Source organism: Parus major, chromosome 4, assembly GCF_001522545.3.
Source record: "Parus major isolate Abel chromosome 4, Parus_major1.1, whole genome shotgun sequence".
Lineage (NCBI taxonomy): Eukaryota > Metazoa > Chordata > Aves > Passeriformes > Paridae > Parus > Parus major.
In genome coordinates, this window is record NC_031771.1 from 1182322 (window position 1) to 1200230 (window position 17909).

The 17909-nt window shown below is 51.2% G+C and overlaps 1 protein-coding gene and 1 long non-coding RNA gene across 2 annotated transcripts in view; one reads left to right on the forward strand and one right to left on the reverse strand.

The window, feature by feature from the left end:
- The window catches only part of ANTXR2 (ANTXR cell adhesion molecule 2), a 72186-nt gene that overhangs the window by 49830 nt on the left and 4447 nt on the right, over window positions 1-17909 (forward strand). The gene's annotated exons all lie outside the window — the stretch shown is intronic.
- The window catches only part of LOC117244225, a 64568-nt gene that overhangs the window by 903 nt on the left and 45756 nt on the right, over window positions 1-17909 (reverse strand). The gene's annotated exons all lie outside the window — the stretch shown is intronic.

Here is a 17909-nt window from a genome sequence, read left to right on the forward strand (position 1 = left end):
CTTTCTCTGGAGGCAGCACTCCTCTGACAGGAGCCACACTGGCCAGCAGCTCGGCTTGTGAGAAACAGAGCGGTGGCTCAAGGGAAAAGGAGTGATATTTGTGCCAAAAGGAGCAGTGGGTCAGGTGTGACCTGTGTCACTGCAGAGCGCCATTTCTGTCTGTGCAGTGTTTGCTGTCTTGGTGTCTTTTTCCTTGTTCCTACCACACTGGCTGGAGATCCCATGGTGGGCCTGGTGTGTGTCAGCGCACGTGTGTGCACGGGGAGATACAACACGCACATACACACACAGAGCCGTGGAGTTGTTCTATTTCATCATTTTCCTGTTTAAGAACTTGTCAGTTCCATGCATAGAAGAATTCACCACTGAATCTGAGTCCTTGCTCAGGCAGTTGAAATGTAGGCACAGGTACCGTGGCACAGCGAGCCGTTGGTGCATCCCTGCGCGGTGCCGGCCGTGCCGTGTGGCGCGAGGGCCGGAGCGCGAGGCCGCCAGGCCGGCTCCGGCCCCGGGAGCCGCGGTGCTGGAGGGGGGCAGCGCCCAGCTGTGGGCGGCACAGCTGTGCGGCGGGAGCGCGGGGCAGGCGGGGGCGCGTGGGGCCCGGGGGCTGCACGCTGAAGGTAGCATGGCTTGGACACAGCTGCTCCCCGGCTCGCCTCAGGCACAAATCCAGAGATCCAACGCGGGCTGGCTGTGCTGGGGGCCGAGGACACGCAGCCACTTCAGAGACAGCTGCACGCCGCGGCAGCTGCGCCGGGCTCCCAGTGAGGGACGAGGACAGCAGGTACGGATCGAGGGCCCCACAAACAGCCTCCATTAAGCCATGAGCGCTTTTGAAGGGCTCCCATCAAACAGAGCAAGTCCGCAGCAGGAGATTTCGGCTGCAGAGCCATGTGGTGTTTTCTGCGCTAACAAGGTAATTTATAAATGATGCATTACCCTGTGTCTGTGCTCCTAGCTAGACTTCCTTCTTTTTTTTTTATTAAAGGGGCAAATAAGACTGAGCCACAGCAGTCTGGGCTATTCTGATGAACCAGTTCAGTGTCCGAGGGTCTGCGCTGAACTTCTTTTCCCAGGGGTCTGGTGCCACGAACACAGCCTGGCACAGGGGCACAGGGCCAGCCGCAGGGACCTGTTTTTTTCCTCAAAATCCTTGTGTTTGTTTTTCAAATCACAGTTTAGCAGCAAGAGGTGATCATCAGTGGTTTAGATTCTTTACCTGAGCTTGCTGCAATGTGATGGTGGCTGAGAACTCTGATTCCATGTGCATTTATGCACACAAACATCTTTAGGTCCACAAATAGCCCACGGTCCTTGTAGTGAAGATTTTGCTCTATCAGGATGGAAATAGGTGTCAGTGATCAAAGAAAAGAGAGACTGTACTTCATTCTAGAAGAATCAGAAGGAAGGAGAACTACAGAATACTTCCAGCTTGTACTTCCGTGTACAAAACAACCTTTTTTAAAAGGAAGACACTTGTACTTGCTGTTGATTTTAAGCCTGTTAGCATTTACCTACTTTTAAAAAAGGTCTTTTTTAATAATGGCTGCAGAGTAAACACAAACATCTCTTTAAACAGTTACTTTTGAGCATCTCTGCATAATACAAAAATAATACATGCACATGCAAGATGTGGATAGCAGTGCTCCCTCCAAAAGGGAACTCCTGGTGACCGGAATCACGGCCTTGCCTGTAACCTGAGCTGCTTTCAGGAGGGGCTGGCTGGCTGCCTGGCAGGTGCCCATCCTGACCAGAGTGGCTCTCCTGGCAGCTGGATTTGCTGTCACTCAGTGGAAGCAGGAGGGATCATCTTGCTGAAGAGAGGATGTTGTGCTGGTGACAGGAGAAACAGGGACATTTTCCCAGCTATGTAGGCAGCCATTCTTGGCACGGCCTCCCTTGGTGCAGATGAGTCTGCTGCTCTCTTAAACGAGCCTTTGGGACTCATTCCTCTGTGAGCACTGGTAGGAATGAGAGAGCAGGAAGAAACCAGCCTGCCTGTCAGTTCCAAGGCCACACGGCACAGGGATGATGGCTGTGGAGAAAGGAACGCCAGTGCTGGGGGCAGCAGGGATGTGCCATAGCTGTCCCACAGCTCCCCTGCCAGCACAGGAGCAGTGCAGGCTCCTGAGCCAAGCCAAAGGAAACCTTTCTGTAGGCAGGGCTGCTGATCGCTGCCCAGGATTCCCAAGCAGCAAACACATTATTTTTCCTCATCCTCACGACACCTTCCTCGTGGAGTGAGCTGCAGTAGAGCGATGCACCAGGCCTGTTCCCCTGCCCAGATTATTCCTCCCCTGTGAGCTGGCGGTGCAGGGCAGCTGTCCGAGTGGCTGCCCGGGCTTTGGGAACAGGGAACGGCCGCTGAGCTAATCTCCAGGCTTTGCAGATGAAGGAGGCAGCAGATAACAGGATTAAAGTTTCCCGACCCAGGGTTTTCACAGCCCAAGACGCGGGTGGAGGGGGAGGCAGAATGACTTCTGTCATTAATCTTAATTGATTGCCAAGAGGTTTTTAATCTGGCTTATTAATTAGGAAGGTCCTTAACACACTGTCTACATATCAACATCAGATGCTCTTTTGGGACTTTGGGGACATATGGCCTATCTATATTTACATTCACACAATTTACACATACATACATCGCTGTATGGGAGCTGCTCGCACGGGTAACGCACAGGGAGCGCCGAGGAAGCGTTTCCATACACACACTCTTCAGCAAAACGGGATGGAAATGAAAAAACACCTTGCACAAAGGTTATATTCCCACATGCTGAACTCACATACCTCTGTTTATATTGATATGCATATTAATCCAGATCAATTTCTTGTGCTGCTTATCCAGATTAGCATTCAAAAGGCATTCTTGGTTTGACAGATTTAAGTGAGAGGTCTCAGTGTTTGACATGGCATGTTTTAAAAAGTCCAGGCTGTGGTTTCACCACCATTTTGGAGGAGATCAGCACAAATACTTGATATAACAGTCAGGTGATCCTGGAAAGAAGTGACCAGAGCCAGAGAGGCCCTGAGATGGGAGGTGGTGACAGAATGAGGTGATCTGAACTAGGCTGGTTTCCCTGTCACTTTGACTGGGCCCTGCTCCTCTAGCCAACAGCAAAGGCATGTGAAAACACCTTGGAAAAGCAGTTTTTAGAAAGTGAGTTTCTGTCTCACCTGGCAGGTGTGGTGTCACCTGCTGTAGCTGTGGCAGCCCGAACTTGTTCGCTCACCCAGGGTGAGCTGTTATAAACCTGTGGTAAACTGCAGCTACTGCAGTGCAGAGGATGTTCAGATGTGCCCACCCAGACCCTGCCCAACCTGGGGCTCTAAAGCTTGCCACAGTTGCACCTGTTAATCCTTTTGAGCTCAGCATTATCCAAAAGAAGGCAGGGGAAGGAGAGCTGTCTTCCCCTACAGCACAAATGCTGCTGGATGTGACTACTGCATGGAGATGGAGACAGTGGGCAGAGAGAGAAAAAAGTGATCCAAAATTATATGTATTGCCTCTGATCTTATTACTGTATTCCCATAATCCAAAATTACTTTTGTTCTGAAATCAGTTTTTGCATGTTCAAGTCCACTCTGAACTACAGAACCATAAAGCATTTACGAAACCCCCATAGCACTTCAGGGTTTGCATTTTAAGGTGGCCAGGTGTTCCCCAGCCAGAACATTTCCTGCCCCTTGACTGTGGGCTGGCTGTCACAGCCTCCTGCAGTTAAAAACGAGCTCCAAGGAAGTCAGTGCAACTGGCAGCAATGGTTACTGATGCTGCTCCCTGGCACAGAGGGTTTGTGGGTGCACACAGGTCTGTCCCAGTCACTCCAGAAAGAACTCTCTAACTTGTAGGAACTGCTGGGCAAATGCTACATGAGATCAACCACTGCAGGTTATTTAGGTGGGCTCAGCTCCTGACAGGCTCCAAGCCATGCTGGACAGGTGACCAAGGAAGAGGAGCAGAGTCCCTTGCCTGCAGCCTCAGGACAGGTGACACATCTGGCTGGGAATGTAACCTTGGGGACAGAGTGACAGCCTTCCTTGGACAGCGCTTCCCTGCTGCAGCTTTGTGGGTGCTCTGGGCACTGCTCCTTCCTTCCACGGTAGTAAGGTTGTTTCTCAGACACATTTCTGTCTGCAGTTTTCTCCCACAGCCTTGCCCTGTCTTTATTACTTAGTCCAGCAGGCCACACTGGGCAGTGCAAAACAGTTTGATCCAGTGAAAAAGGAGTAGATTTTTTTGGAGTTCATAGTCACCTTTTTCCAGTGGAACAACAATTCTTTACTGGTGTGAAATAGGAGCTCCATTTCTGGATGCAAATTATGCCTGTCTGAGCAGAGGGGAAGTGAAGGTGCACAGCACAAAGGAGCTTGTAGTATGTTTTGTATCTTTCTGTACCCAAGTGGATATTTTCTTTTACATTACAGTAAAACATAGAACCTGCTAAAATCTGGAAAGGCTGTAGAATGATGGGCAGAATAAGCATATTATGATCCAAAAGAAAATGGATTATTTAGAGCTGAACATTCAGAGCAGAGCCCAAGGGCTCTGAGGATACCTCTCCATTCTGGGAAGGATGTTCCCTGCCCAGCCAAGCACCCCTGAATTAGGGAATCCCCCAGAAACTCTTGAGTAGTGCCACTGGGGCCCCCCTGCTCACCCAGGAGAGACAGGGAGGATGTCTGAGGGCAGCCCCTCTTCCCAGGGCTGTTTCTCTGCCTCCCAGAGCACCCGGCTCCGTTTGCCCCCTTGGGGAGCAGTGGGTGCCTGTCTCAAACCTGGAGTATCTCCCACAGCCCAGCCACAGGCCATTTGCCATCACGCCTTTGCTAAAACATCTCTAGACAAAGGCTCCCCAGTGAAGTGGCCAGGGCAGTGATGGGAATGCCCCTCCCAGCCCACCTGCTCCCACACTGGGACAGCCAGCGGTCCCGCCGGTGACATGGCTGTGCCCCAGCACAGTTAGAGGTCATGGGGGCCAATCAGCCCCAGGATTATGGTGCCTCAGTAAGGCTTTTCCCTCTGAGAACAACACTTACAACAAAGAGAGGTGTTGGAAGGATTAGGAGAGTACAATGGATATAACTTAACCATTGCACCTAGGGTTCTGTGCATTCGAACGGTGGGAATTCTCTCTAAGAACTCTTCCTTTTAACTTAAATTTGTCCTATGCTGATTGTAATTAAGGCCCTTTCCTTCTAAGCCAGCCACATGCCCAGCTGGCACTCTGTGAATGCTCCGAGGCACTCTCAGGGCATGTTTGATGTCAGTTTGTCCTGATTTATAAAGCCCATAAATGCTCTGCTGCTTAGAGAAAGGAGAGCAATATTAGGTTTTGGCTGAAAGAAGTCAGGAGTAAGGCAGTGTGCTGTGTCCCCCTGCAGCAGGGAGGACGTGCCTTCCCGCTGGGTCATGGCCATACATCCCTGGATGCACTGAGTGCTCTGGGCAGAGCAGCAGGCTCTCCCTAAGGATGAGGGGAACTGAGGCACAGGTGCAGAGGTGCTGTGAGCCCCAAGTCATGAAACAAGCCTGTGGCCAGAAGGGTGAAGGACAGATGCCCCTGGTGAGATTTGAGTACCAACTGGGAGCAGAGAGTTGCTGATGCAGGTAAAGGGGCTCACAGTGCATTTCTAAGGGATGAAAGTGGGAGAGTTAAACTGTAAAAAGTGATGAGGGCATTTGGTGCCACAGAAGAGCAACATAAAGCAGGTTTTCTCCCATCAACACATTCTTATTTCTTGCCGAGCTTAAGGCGCAGAGATTTCACCTCGCACACAGACAAAAGCCAGGCCAAGTCAGATCTTAACACCAGTCTAGAATGAGCTACACAAACCCACCTGCATTTATCAAGGACCACACTGCTTAGGTAGAAGGCTGTGCCATGGAGGCTTTGCTCTCGAGATGGCTCTGCAGAGCAGTTTTATCAATAACTGCTTTGCCTACTGCGCTGGGGCTGAGCCACGTGCCCTGTGTTACCACCTGTCAGCCAGAAGAAACACTGAAACTGCTGATGCCCTGGTTTGTCCAGTGCCTGCTCAGGGACAGTGTTTGCTGTGCTTTTGTCAAAGGCTGCTCACTGGAGATGGTCTGGAAAAGCCAGTTTGGTGTGAATGAGATGGCTGGGAGAGGGGAACTCCACAACAGCACTGGGAAACTGTGCTCGGGGCTCGCTGCCACTCTGGGATTAGGGTCTGTCCCCCCACCTGTGACTGATGCATGCTCTGAGCACCCACAGAGCCCTCAGGTGGGCACCTTCCCGAGCATCCTCCTGCTGGGGAGCCTGTTCCCACAGAACCCCAGGGAGATGTGCCTGCTCGGGAGATGGCACCAGAGCACGTGCACAAGGGTGACCTGACCTGCTCACACCTGCAGTGCAGCCACGCTGCCTGGTGTGAGAGCAAGGGCTGGGCTTCCTTTGGCACCAGGGCTGCAGCTCTGTCTGTTTCCATGGTGTAAGCTGGGTCACACCCACCCCAGCTTCCCGAGGCTGGTATTTTCAGATGTGCTACTCGGATCTATTTTAAGGGATCTTCCAACTGCAAATCTGTGATGAGCATTAGAGTTTTAAAGCGCTGCTTTGGGAAGCTATTACCAGTAGGTATTAATTATTGAACACTATACCTTCTGGAAAAGTTGTTTCATCACTGGAAAGTGACCTTGCTAGAAGAGGCAGAGGGAAAGAGAGGCGTATGGTGCCTCCTGAGAGCAAGTGGAGTGATGCGTGGCAAGAGAAGACACTAAAGATTTATTGTCTGTGGCAAAAGAAACACAGATCTCTGCTTGTGCAGTAAGTGTTTTTGACATCATACGCCATAAAGAGTGATTGGATGCTGTAGTTAAAAAGTGTTTCACTGAAGGGAAATAATAGACATTTTCACAGTGCTGTGTCTATTAAGCGCCCAACTGTGTGGCTGTGCAGCTGAGCTGGCCCTGAGAACTCCAGAGTTGGAGTTGAGGCAGTTCTGACTTAAAAGGCAGCTGGATAATCCTGAGAGAGGACACTGAGAATTTATCTGTCTTAACAGAAGATCCCTTCTGACCTTGGCTGCTGCAGGTTCTTACTGCCTGACAGCACACCACTCGACAAGTTCAACATCAGCACTGTTTGGACACCACACATGGAAATTTCATTTTCTAACCTGGCTCTGGCCTTTTCCCTGGAATTTCTCTTTTTCCCAGCTGTTAGTGCAGCAGAGCACTTGTCTCTTAGTGACACTGGGAGCTGGAGGTCTCCCTTTGCTCCAATGGTATAAAAACCCCAAGAGAAACAGGCGTTCAGTTTCGAATGAAAGCTGGGGAGAAGCTGGCGCTTGGGCTCACCTCGCACCCTGTGCCTGCCTCTGCCAGGCTGGAGAGCTGTGGAGAGCGAGGTGTGGCCAGAGCTCCTGGATAAATCACCATTAAGTGCACGTGCAAGTACAGCAGCCGGGCCCAGGCACACAACCATCAGGCACTGAATTACATTGCAAATGTGACTGCACACTTGGCTACGATGGCCCTGTAGCCTTGGGAGCCGGGCGGCCCAGGGAGGCGCTGGGATGACACCTCTGCCAAGTGTCCTGCGAGGGGCAGAGGTGTTCACAGCACTCAGTCCCGCACTCAGCTCAGCTCGCTCCTCCTGCCCACACGGGGGTGACAGTGACAGAGGGCACAGGCCACAGCACCGTGTGCTAGTTCTGCCTCTTTATGCTGCACTTCCTTTTCCTTTCAACAAGGCAGAGAGGGGAATACCCAGCTAAGTGGGACCCCTGATTCAGATGACAACATATGAGGGTGTGACTGAAACTGCAGCGAGGCCGATTCCAAAGGAACATACAGTTTAAAATAACGCTGTTGCTGTTCAGGGGCAGCATTTTCCATATGGAAATGTCTGATCTGGGGGTGTTGTCAATGCCAGATCTCTCCCAGGGGGACCAGACTGTTCAGCTGTTCCCACTGGCAGGGCCCAGCTGACAGTAGCAGTGAGTCACCTGGGAGCTGAGGCTGGGCAGTGGGGGAACAGCTTTAGCCTCCACTGCTCCCTGCACAGATCAGGTGCCACCACTGGCTGCAGGTCTGTTTACCTGTGCCAAAGGTTTCAAACCTAGACTTGAACACTTAGCAGCTGAAGGAGGAGCCTGTTTTCCAGTCAACAAAAATGAAGTGCACTTGTCCTGTGCCCGTTCAACATCCTATGATGCCTTTTCTTTAGTCTTAAGTCTTGTAAAACCAGCAGTCCCTTCTCCTTGATAAGAAACTGGTAATTTCTTGGAAGGGATTTGAAGGAATTCCTCATTTGGAATTTAAAACTTATACGAAAAGTCTGAGCATAAGACTTGTTGGAGAGAATTTACTGAGAACATACATACAAACAGTCCTACCTTATAAAATTATACAACTGCTAAAATTACGAAATTACTGCAGTTTTTAGTTCTAAAATGTGTGTAATTTGTACAGTCTGAGGTGCTGCTCAAAGCAACTTTGTCTGCACCAGGGGATCTTCATTATACTTATTCTGTGAACACAGTAAAACCAGGAATTCTGTATGGATTCAGGAGGTGAGGCTGCCTGGACCTCATTTCTATCCATTTTCACCCCTCCTGCCATGGTCTGGCCATCAGCATCAGCTGAGAGGTGTTTGTGTTTCAGTCCTGTGCTCACCACCACTACTTAATCCTAAGGACAGCCATCATTTTGCTTAGGAAAAATGCAGTGTTTCACATTCTTTGCAGTTTCTCACCCACGCTTCCAAAGAACGGGTCCACGTCCCAAAATCCCAGCTGAAGTCCAGCACCAGAGTTGGGTATTGTACCTCTATGTGGGAAAGCCAGTTTCACTGCACCTTGATCCAGTGTAGGTGCAAACACAGGGTTATTTCCTGGGTTAGAGACACACCTGCCCTTGCAAACTCTTGTATCCCTGTCTCCTCAGGACTTCCCATCATTTGTTACCATCTCTGTGACAGAGGAGGAACAAGCACTGTATTTTCTGACTGCCACTACCAAGTCTGCAGTGATTTATTCCTATAGGCTCTAACTGAATTAAAATCTTAATTAGGCTTATGCCACTTTTTTCTGCATTTTAATTAGGAACAGCCAAATCACTTGTCTGGGGGAAGGAGAAAGAAAAAGATAAAGAGCAGCAACACTTTCCTCTGTTCTGTAGTTGTATTAATGAAGCTGTGGTGAGAGTTTCCTCAGGGCTGGCCAGGTAACACAGCACAGCCAGTGCTGCAGCTCAGGAAACCTCAGTGTCCCACAGAAATACCTTCCTCGAGTGTTTCCTGGTGTCATTTCACATCTACCTAATACAGCCCTCACTTTAATAAGACACCAGGAAATGACCCACTGCAGTGCTGAGTTTTTGGTGCAGTCACAATGAAAACCCCCTGAGATCATCAAGACCTGGCCACTTCCCCAGCACTGCCAAGGCCACCGAGTGCCACAGGCACAGGCCTTGGAACACTTCACAGAGAGGCATGGCTTGTCTGTCCTGCTCATGTTCCTCATACAGCAAATCCTACACAGATCACACAGGCTGTGCCTTCAGCTTGGCAGAGGTTTGTACTAAGCTCTCCTAACGTACCAAATGCTGCCACCAATGAAGTGTAAATCCCTCACTTTTAGCAGCAAAGGGGCTCCTCTTTCCACGTTACCTCTTCCCTTCTCCCCAGCCAGCCTCTCCAAGGGCTGCAGCTTTACACAAGCACAAGCTGGCTCTTTGTGGGGAGGCCCTGGCTGAGTCTGTGTACTCCTGCACAGGCTGGCAGAGATTTGTTCCACACACTGCCCCACGGGGCCCGTGGCAGGGAAGTGGCCATTCCACCAGTGCCGCTTCCACCAGCAAAGCTGCTGTGGCAGGGCCGGGGACTCAGGCTTTCCCAAGGCTTCCTGGGGCAGGAAGTGTCCCAGGGGGACCTGGAGGCTCTCAGAGCTCCTGTGAATCTCCTGCTCAACATTTGCATGTTGACATTTTCTACTTAAGGGGCCTTTTGGCATCTCTGGCATTAATTTATAATGCTGTGGTTGTGGGGCTGCAGCACTGCAGGAACAGCCTTTACTTCAGAAAGACTTTGCTCTTGAATCCGACTGGATTCAGTGCAGAGACTGACCACATTGCAGCTGCTCCTGCTGGGATTTGCTTTGTTGGATTTTGGTTTGTTGAATATTGAATTTCTTGTTTCTGACTGTTTGAATAGATTTTACAAGTGCATTTCCCAACTGTATTTCCCAGAATCTTTACATTTCACACGTTCTAATGGAGTGTTACATGGCATGGCTGGATTTCGTGCACCTTCCTGTGTGAGCTGAGCCCCAGAATCAGTCCTGGAAAAAAAGGGTTTGAATTTGTCTACTTGTTTGGCAGATGTAGTTCACAGACTCTGAAACCTCCTCTGGTTCACGCAAAGGTATAATCAGAACCAGGGGGTTTCACACAGGCAAAGTTGGCTCCAAAGAACCATTTCTGTCAGTAAGGCCTTGCACGGGCAAAGACAGAGCAGCTGGATTAAATTTTATTACAGCTGGTACAAGGCCCCTTACAACATGCGTGGGTCATTTAAAAATTTTAGAAATCATTTAGCTTCAATCAGCCCTTCGCTAACTGCAGTTAAATGCATGTAAGCCATTTGAGGACAGTTCACAAAGCTATTTTTACTCATTTAACTACACCTGTTTGAAAATATAATTTGAAATATGCAACTAATTACAATAATTGAACCTATGTTTCATTTTTGCCAGTGATTTTTTATTTAGAAGTTTCTAATTTGCCAGTGCAGGCTTTGCTTCTGTTGTGCTTTCAACTCCAAAGAGCTGACATGCTCATCAGTGAAAGGATGTAGAAAAGACACCGATGTACCCGTGTTGCAATTAAATTCAGGCTTCAGTCCATGTGTGGCTGCAGCCCGGTAATTGCACACACCTCATTGCTTTTTAGTTCTGAATGCTGCTGTGGTCATTTACCAGGTAATTCCAGAGACAAGGTCTAAATTCCCAGCGATTTCATCAAGTCTGAAATAGCCCTAGGAGGCGGGAGGATGCTGAGCATTGCCCCCTGCCTCCCCGGCCGTGAGTACCGAGCCCTGGAGAAGCCCCAAAGGCGGGGGCAGCAGGGCAGCCTGGGGCTCAGTTCTGTGTACGACAGCCGCGCTGCTGCCATGGCTACCGCGCTTCATTCGCTTCTGTAACAGCAGTGGAAACCCCGCCACCTTCCCCAAATCCATCCTTGATCACGGCATTCCTACACCTTGCCTCCAGTTAACCACTGCCAGCCATTTCCCAGCTCCCACACAGCCATTTCTGTGGGGGCTCTTCCTTTCCTCTGCCCAGTCAAACCAACCTGATCCCTCGGGCAGCTCGAACCCCTCTAGGTGCCATAACTCAAATTTTTGTCAAGTCCCTTAGAACTCTAGTGTCCTCCTCCCGGCGGCATTCCCACGTGTCTCCTCAGGCAGGAGGCACTCAGAGCAAGGCTCCCAGCGACACTGGGGGGGTTGTGCTGTTCCCACACACCTGCCAGCTGGCTCAGGGCCCTCTGCAGGGTGCACAGCTCCTTTGGGGAGATCTGACTGTGCCCTTCCTCATGGCCCAGGCTGGGAGCAGCCCCTGAGCACACCACACTGTCTCTGGCAGTGCCATCCCCCAGCCCCAGCCAGCCTTCCAGGCCAGGCAGATATAGAACAGTGGGGAGTGTGTCCCCTGCTGTTTGAGAACTGCTGGATGGATGCCCAGCCTGGCCTGGCCCTGTGCTGTGCCCAGGTGTGTGTCCCCCCAAGCCATGTGCCCTTCCACGCCCAGGAGCCAATCTGGGTCAGCTGGGATGGGACAGGAGGGTGCTGGGCAGGACTTACACACCCAGCACACCCTGCTCCGTTCCCTTCTGCATCAGGGCAGCTTTTCAGGAGAGGCTCCTTCAAGTGCTACCCAAGTACTCAAGGCCAATTCCTGAATTATGTGGAGGAGCCTCCTTCCTCAATTCCAAAGCTGACAACTCCATCACCACCTCAGCCAGGCTGTGTACAGCTCTAAGCTCTGGCCAGCCTTATCCATCCTTTAGTGAGAACCAGATGTTCCCCCTCTCCACAGCTCCTCCGAGTTATCTCCCATTCTGAGACTGCCCTCGAGGGTGCTTTCCCCCTGCCTGGTAAAAAACTACAGAAACCCAGAAGCTTTGGATAATGAAGCAAACATATTTTTGTGGTGCGGTGTGGGCAATTTTTTTCCAGTCTGCTGCTAGTTTTTAAATATAAAGTATAGCATATGTTTAACACAGAACATATGGAAAGAATAAAAAAGCAAATCTTGAATTCCAAGTATCATATTCTAAGTGGAAAAGACTCTACAGTGTAAAAGTGGTCATTCAGAAAAGAAAATCAGGAAGAGGTACTTATTATATGTAAATACTTATAAACTTATGAGAAGGAGAGTTCCCTGGCTCTGGGCAGTGTCCAGGCACACACACAGGTGAGTCCTGCTTTGAGAGGGAGGTGTGACTCCCCAGCCTCATTAGGAAGGGTTCTCAGCTTGGGAGGCTGCTCAGCATCCCTGCCAGGAGCTCATGTGCTCCATCCATGATGTAAGGTAGGCTGGGTAAGGCATTACCTGACCTTATTTTTCTGGAGAGACAGACACTGCAATGATTTAATTAATTTCTAAGCCAGAAAACTCACTTCTAAATTCTTAGCACACAGCTCAGTATAGGAACTCTTCCATCTGTATTTCTCTCTGCTCTTGTACTTTGTACCTGCCTGTGTAGGACAGATGAACCCAAACTTTCAGCTGGCAGGTCATGATGTGTAAGTGCCCAGGCTGCAGGCACGTGGAGCTGGGTGCTGGGAGAAGCTCAGCTCCCTGCACAGCAACAGCAGCGAACGCTCCCCTGGCCCGTCACTGACGGGGAGAACTCCTGAGAGGCTTTTTTAGCAGCAGAGACCCTGAAGAGAAGGCAAATGGATAAACCAGCACATCACCCCTGCATTCCCTCCTGCCAGAACCAGGCACTGCTCAGGCCCAGCCCTGCCCTGCCCCGTGGGAAACACGGCACAGTGCAAAGCCCAGCCTTGTCCCCAAGCTGTCCCCAGACTGCAGCAGCTTCTTTTCTCACGTCCTGGCACTTGGTCTCTGCTCCACAACACCAGGATGGGGAGAACTGGTTTGAATGCCACGAGACAGGTACTCTGGCAGGCAGGGGCCCCAGTGCAGGTGTGTGCTTCCCACACCCACCAGCACACAGGAAGCTCCAGGTGCCATCCTTACTGACTCTCCTCCTTGCAGCCCCTTTCTCTTCCCTCTCCTTTTGTGTGCAGTCCCAGATAACTGGCAGTCACTTGGCCGGGCTGGCTCACAGAAGGTGCAGCAGGCACAGATGGCACTAATGCATAAATGTGATCTAGTGAAGGGATGCCAGCACCAACCCCCAACAGGTTCCAAGGAACTGCAGTGCACTTCGAGGGATACGGGGATTGGCAAGGTGAAAGCTGAGATTTGCGAGAGCTCACTGTTCCCAAGTCAACAACAGAACCCTACAGCAAACGAGCAGATTTCTTTATTAATTTAGCAAATGCACTTAATGCCACCATCTCTGGGTTTATGTGTAACAAAGCCCCTCCAAAGCCCTCACTCATTACACAAATTAAACTGAGCAAAGGAAAAAAGGGAAAAAGGCTAAGGTGGGAACTGAGAACCAGAACAAACTCAACGATCTGCTCTGATTCCCATGGTTTTTGGGAGAGTTTCTGAGAGAAACACGGCACAGAGGGGTTGGGAGTCAGGGCGTCTGGACAGGGTCTGACAGCAACGGAGCAGATCCCATAAATACCCTGTCCCTCCTCAGCACTCAGAGCACACCAACACCCCACCAAATCCCTTTTTCCAGCAGTTGCTGATAATGGACATTTAGGAAATATGCACAAGGAAGGCAGTAAAGTCAGCTTGACTGTGTTTCCACAGGACATCTCTCCTGACTGCTGCAGAACAGAGGCATCTCCTCCATAAGCACGTCTGTAGCAGTGACTTCTAGTGAGGGAAAAATATCTCCAGGAATCCAGCCTGCACCCCCAGACCCCACTGGGCAGGCAGAGAGGTCCTGGGGGCTCTCAGCACTGTGTGTGATGGGTCAGCTCGAGGGGCAGGAGGGAGCCCCTGACAGACCCTGTCCCTGTGCAGGCCAGTGCCATGAGCCTTGCACAGCTGCCTTTAAAGGAATTATTCCTGATTTCCAACAAGGCACACAGGAGCAGAAGCAGAGCCTAGAAATTAACAGAGCTCGTAACTTACTGACACTGGCACCTGCAGGGGAGTTGTAGCAAATGCCTTGGCAATATGAAATCAGAGAATGCTGCTGGGGAGTGGGCTGCCCAAATATCTGAAAAGTGTGAATTACTAATCCCTTTGGCATTCCAGCTAAAGCCTAACAATGTGTTGGGGGGTTTGTCTGCAGGAAGAAGAGTTTACTCTTGTGGCTCCAGGGAAGCCTCAGCGGCTGAGGGGTGGGGACAGCCTGGCAGCCGTGTCCTTCCTGGCCCAGTGCTTGGTGTCAGCAGCACTGAACTGTCACCAGCTGTAGGGCTGGGACAGCTGGGTCACAGTGGCATCTAGAGGGCTGCCACGTGCAGTGTGTGTGCACAACGAGGCTCCTGCTGGGCTCTCCCTTTGAGTGCACAACCCCAGGGAGCTGCACCCTCCTGCCACAGCCTTGACAGTCTTCCTCCTAAGATCCCCCACATAAAGCCTGCCTACTGCTTCAAACAGCTTGACATCTTCCCACAGAATTTCTGAAGTGAATTTTTTGGTTGTAGTAATTGTATGATAACTAGCTTAAAATTATTTCCATAGTGTCCTAAATGCCACAGAACAGGACTGCCTTCTCTCCTTAGGAGCCACTGCCACATGCCAGCCTGATGCTGTATAACCAATCCATGGGCCAGGATCCCAATGCTGTGCTGTTGCTGCCTTATGGGCTCAGCACATGACCCTGCCTAGGCCTAAAACACCTGGGTCTTAAATCTCAGAGCCATCTCAAGAGGAGAGTCTCTCTTCAGAAAGGCCCAGGTTAGAGAGTTCATCAGGAAAAGGACACTGGGATGTATTCCTAAAGGAAAGGAATTTTAGGAGGGGTCTGAGTTGTGGTTATGATAGAGGAGGAGTTTGAGGAGAACAGGTCTTCTGATAGCTCTGGTTTATCTGTCACTACGCCTGATTTCAGATGAGGATAAATTGATTTCTTCTCACAATGGTTGCACAAAGGGGAGGAAGGAAGAAAAACAGGGATGTTTAACTTGTGCTTTAGAGATGCCATCCCTAGTAACTCCATATTTCTGATATTCTCTGTCCTCAGAGATAAAAAATACCCCAAACACTAAGATTTGCTAATTTATGGTTTCACCAGGCTGATTCTTGATTCTATGAGACTTGAAGTGTGATGCCTCTAAAGCATCAGATTATCTTTCTTTTCTTCCTAAAAAACAGGTACTGAACACAGGGTTGTTTAGGATGCTGACATGAGGAAACTGGCACTAGAGACCTGGTGTCAGTCTGTCTAGAGACACCCTCCCCCCATAAGATAAAGAGGATCCCCATTCACAGCAGGGATTCATCCCAGCAGATTTGGGAAAACCTCTCCCCTGTTCTTCCCCACGTGCTGCAGTGCTGCAAGTGTGGCTCTCGGAGCTTCAGCTGGCAGCACGAACAATCCAGCCCTGCAGTGTCCCATGGGAGGAGAGGGAGCTGTCCCAGGGGCAGTGCTGCACGGCGCTGTGGAGGCGGCAGGAGATGTGTCCTGCTTTTGGAGCACGTGTGCGAGCGGCTGAGTGGCCTTGCAGGGCAAGGTGTGCGCTGGGCCGGCGCCAGGACACAGAGCACCTTCCCTGTGGCACTGCCACGGCCTCGCTCTGCTTCCAAGCACTGAGGAGAGCTGAAGGAGAAGAGCCCTCCGTTGGCAGGAGGCCGCAATGGAAGCGAGAACACGTCCTTCAGGAGAGGGACAGACCTTGCCAGGCCAGGATGGTACTTCCAGGGAGGCAGCAGCACTGGGAGTGAGGGAGGCTCGGTGCCAGGGGTCAGGGAGAGTGAGCTAGAGCCCTCGCTCCAAAGGATCCGTGCTGGAAAAACAGGGACTCTCCAGGCCATTTCCACATCCTTTCCTTTTGCATAAGCAATGCTTGCCTTGCATGAGGAAAACAACAAACTCCTGCCCTCTAGAGACAGGAGACCTCCAAGCTCTGCTGAATAAAATATTTGCCACAACCTCCTTTTGAAGCAGATGCTACAAACGCAGCCAGTTTTATCCTCCCCCAAGGCCCACCGGCCGGCTCAGCAGCTCGGCGCTCCCTCCTCCCGGCCCTGGAAGGCCGGCTCGCAGGAGAGGCAGCTTGTCACAACCACTCTCGGTCAAGGCAGCAGTTTATTTGGAGAACTGCTGAATACAGCAGCCACGGCAAACTTGGCAAAGGAAAGAAATCCCTCCCTCTTCTCGCTACCCAAACCCGTGAGGGCAGGACGGGCTGTGCTCGTGCCGGCCTGACGCCCGCTCCTGCCCACAGCCCCGTGCCATCTCCATTCTGCCTTGTCCATGGCAGGGTGCAGGGCACTGGGACACAGGGGGAGTGCAGGTGGCTCTTGCTGGGTGCCACAGAACAGAGGGAGCTGCAGAGCCCCTGTGCCCGGGTCCCACGGGGATCCACCCCTGGTGACACGCACTCCCAAGATGGAGCAACTTGTCCACATGCCCAGTTCCCAAGGAAGTGCTGCTCACGGGTAAAAAGCTGCTCTAATGGCATTTCCTCAAAGCTGCCAGCACACTAAAGATATCCTTGGTTCCCAGGGCAGCAGCAGCAGCTGTGTGCAGTTCCATCCATGCAGCGAGTATGAGGTGGGTATGAGCCACCCCAGGTGCCAACAGCAGCACTTCACACTACACTACACTACTACACTACATGCCCTACCCTCCTTGGTGTGTGCTCCAAACACACAGGAAATCACAGGCACTGAAAAATACACTCTTCCAACCTAGCAGTTATTGTATCGAACTCTTTGGAGCCCCTCCCTGGCAGGTTTGGTTTGTTGGCCTGTGCTCCAAGATACAGCATTTATCAGGTATGAAAGACAGGAACTACTTTTTAAAACAATTTAGTCCCGTCTTCCTTCCCTTCTTTTCCTGCAGCTAAAGCAGGTCCAAGGGGTGGGAGGCGGCTGTCAGGTACCTGTAACCATGCTGGCATCTTCTCCTCACAGCAGCCTTTTTTTGGTTTCCCTTGTGAAACCAGTTCCTGGACCCCAGACCCTGTGACCTTTGCAAGTTGACCTCCAGAACTGTGAGATTGCTGGGAAAGATCATGAGGCTCAGGCACACCTGCTAAGGGGATTACGTGACACAAATCTGAGGAAAATACACAAATTAATATGCCTTTCCACTGAAGCTGCTGGCAAAACTTGTTAAAAGTGAAAAACCAAATTCTTGCTAGGGCCCAAACAGGTAATGCTGCTTCTGCCAGCTCTGGAACAGGGAGGTCACTGAGGGCCCTGTTGGACAGCAGGGCTTGGCCCTGCACAGGCGCGCCGGTTCTGTTCCCACTGCCCAGGGGAAGTGCCAGGATCAATTCAGCAGGGAAACAGGACTGGGAGGCAGGTGCTGCCTCTGTGCCCAATGTGAATCCCTCCCAGCTTTACTCCCTCAGAATTCCCTTCCCTTCCCTTCCATCCCATCCCAGATCCAGGCAGCTTCACCTGCCCTTTCTGAATTCCTGCTGAACATTGGAAGGGCTCCAAAGGAGCCCTTGCCATTTTCTCTTGGCTCTGCCAGAGCTAGAATTCTGCTGGGATCATGGGACAGCAGCATGTGTCTGCTCACACACACCCCCCAAAGCTCTTGTCACACCTGGCTCACCACTGTCAGTGGCCAAGCTCCAGGCCCAGGGTGGACACTTTCCCAAAGT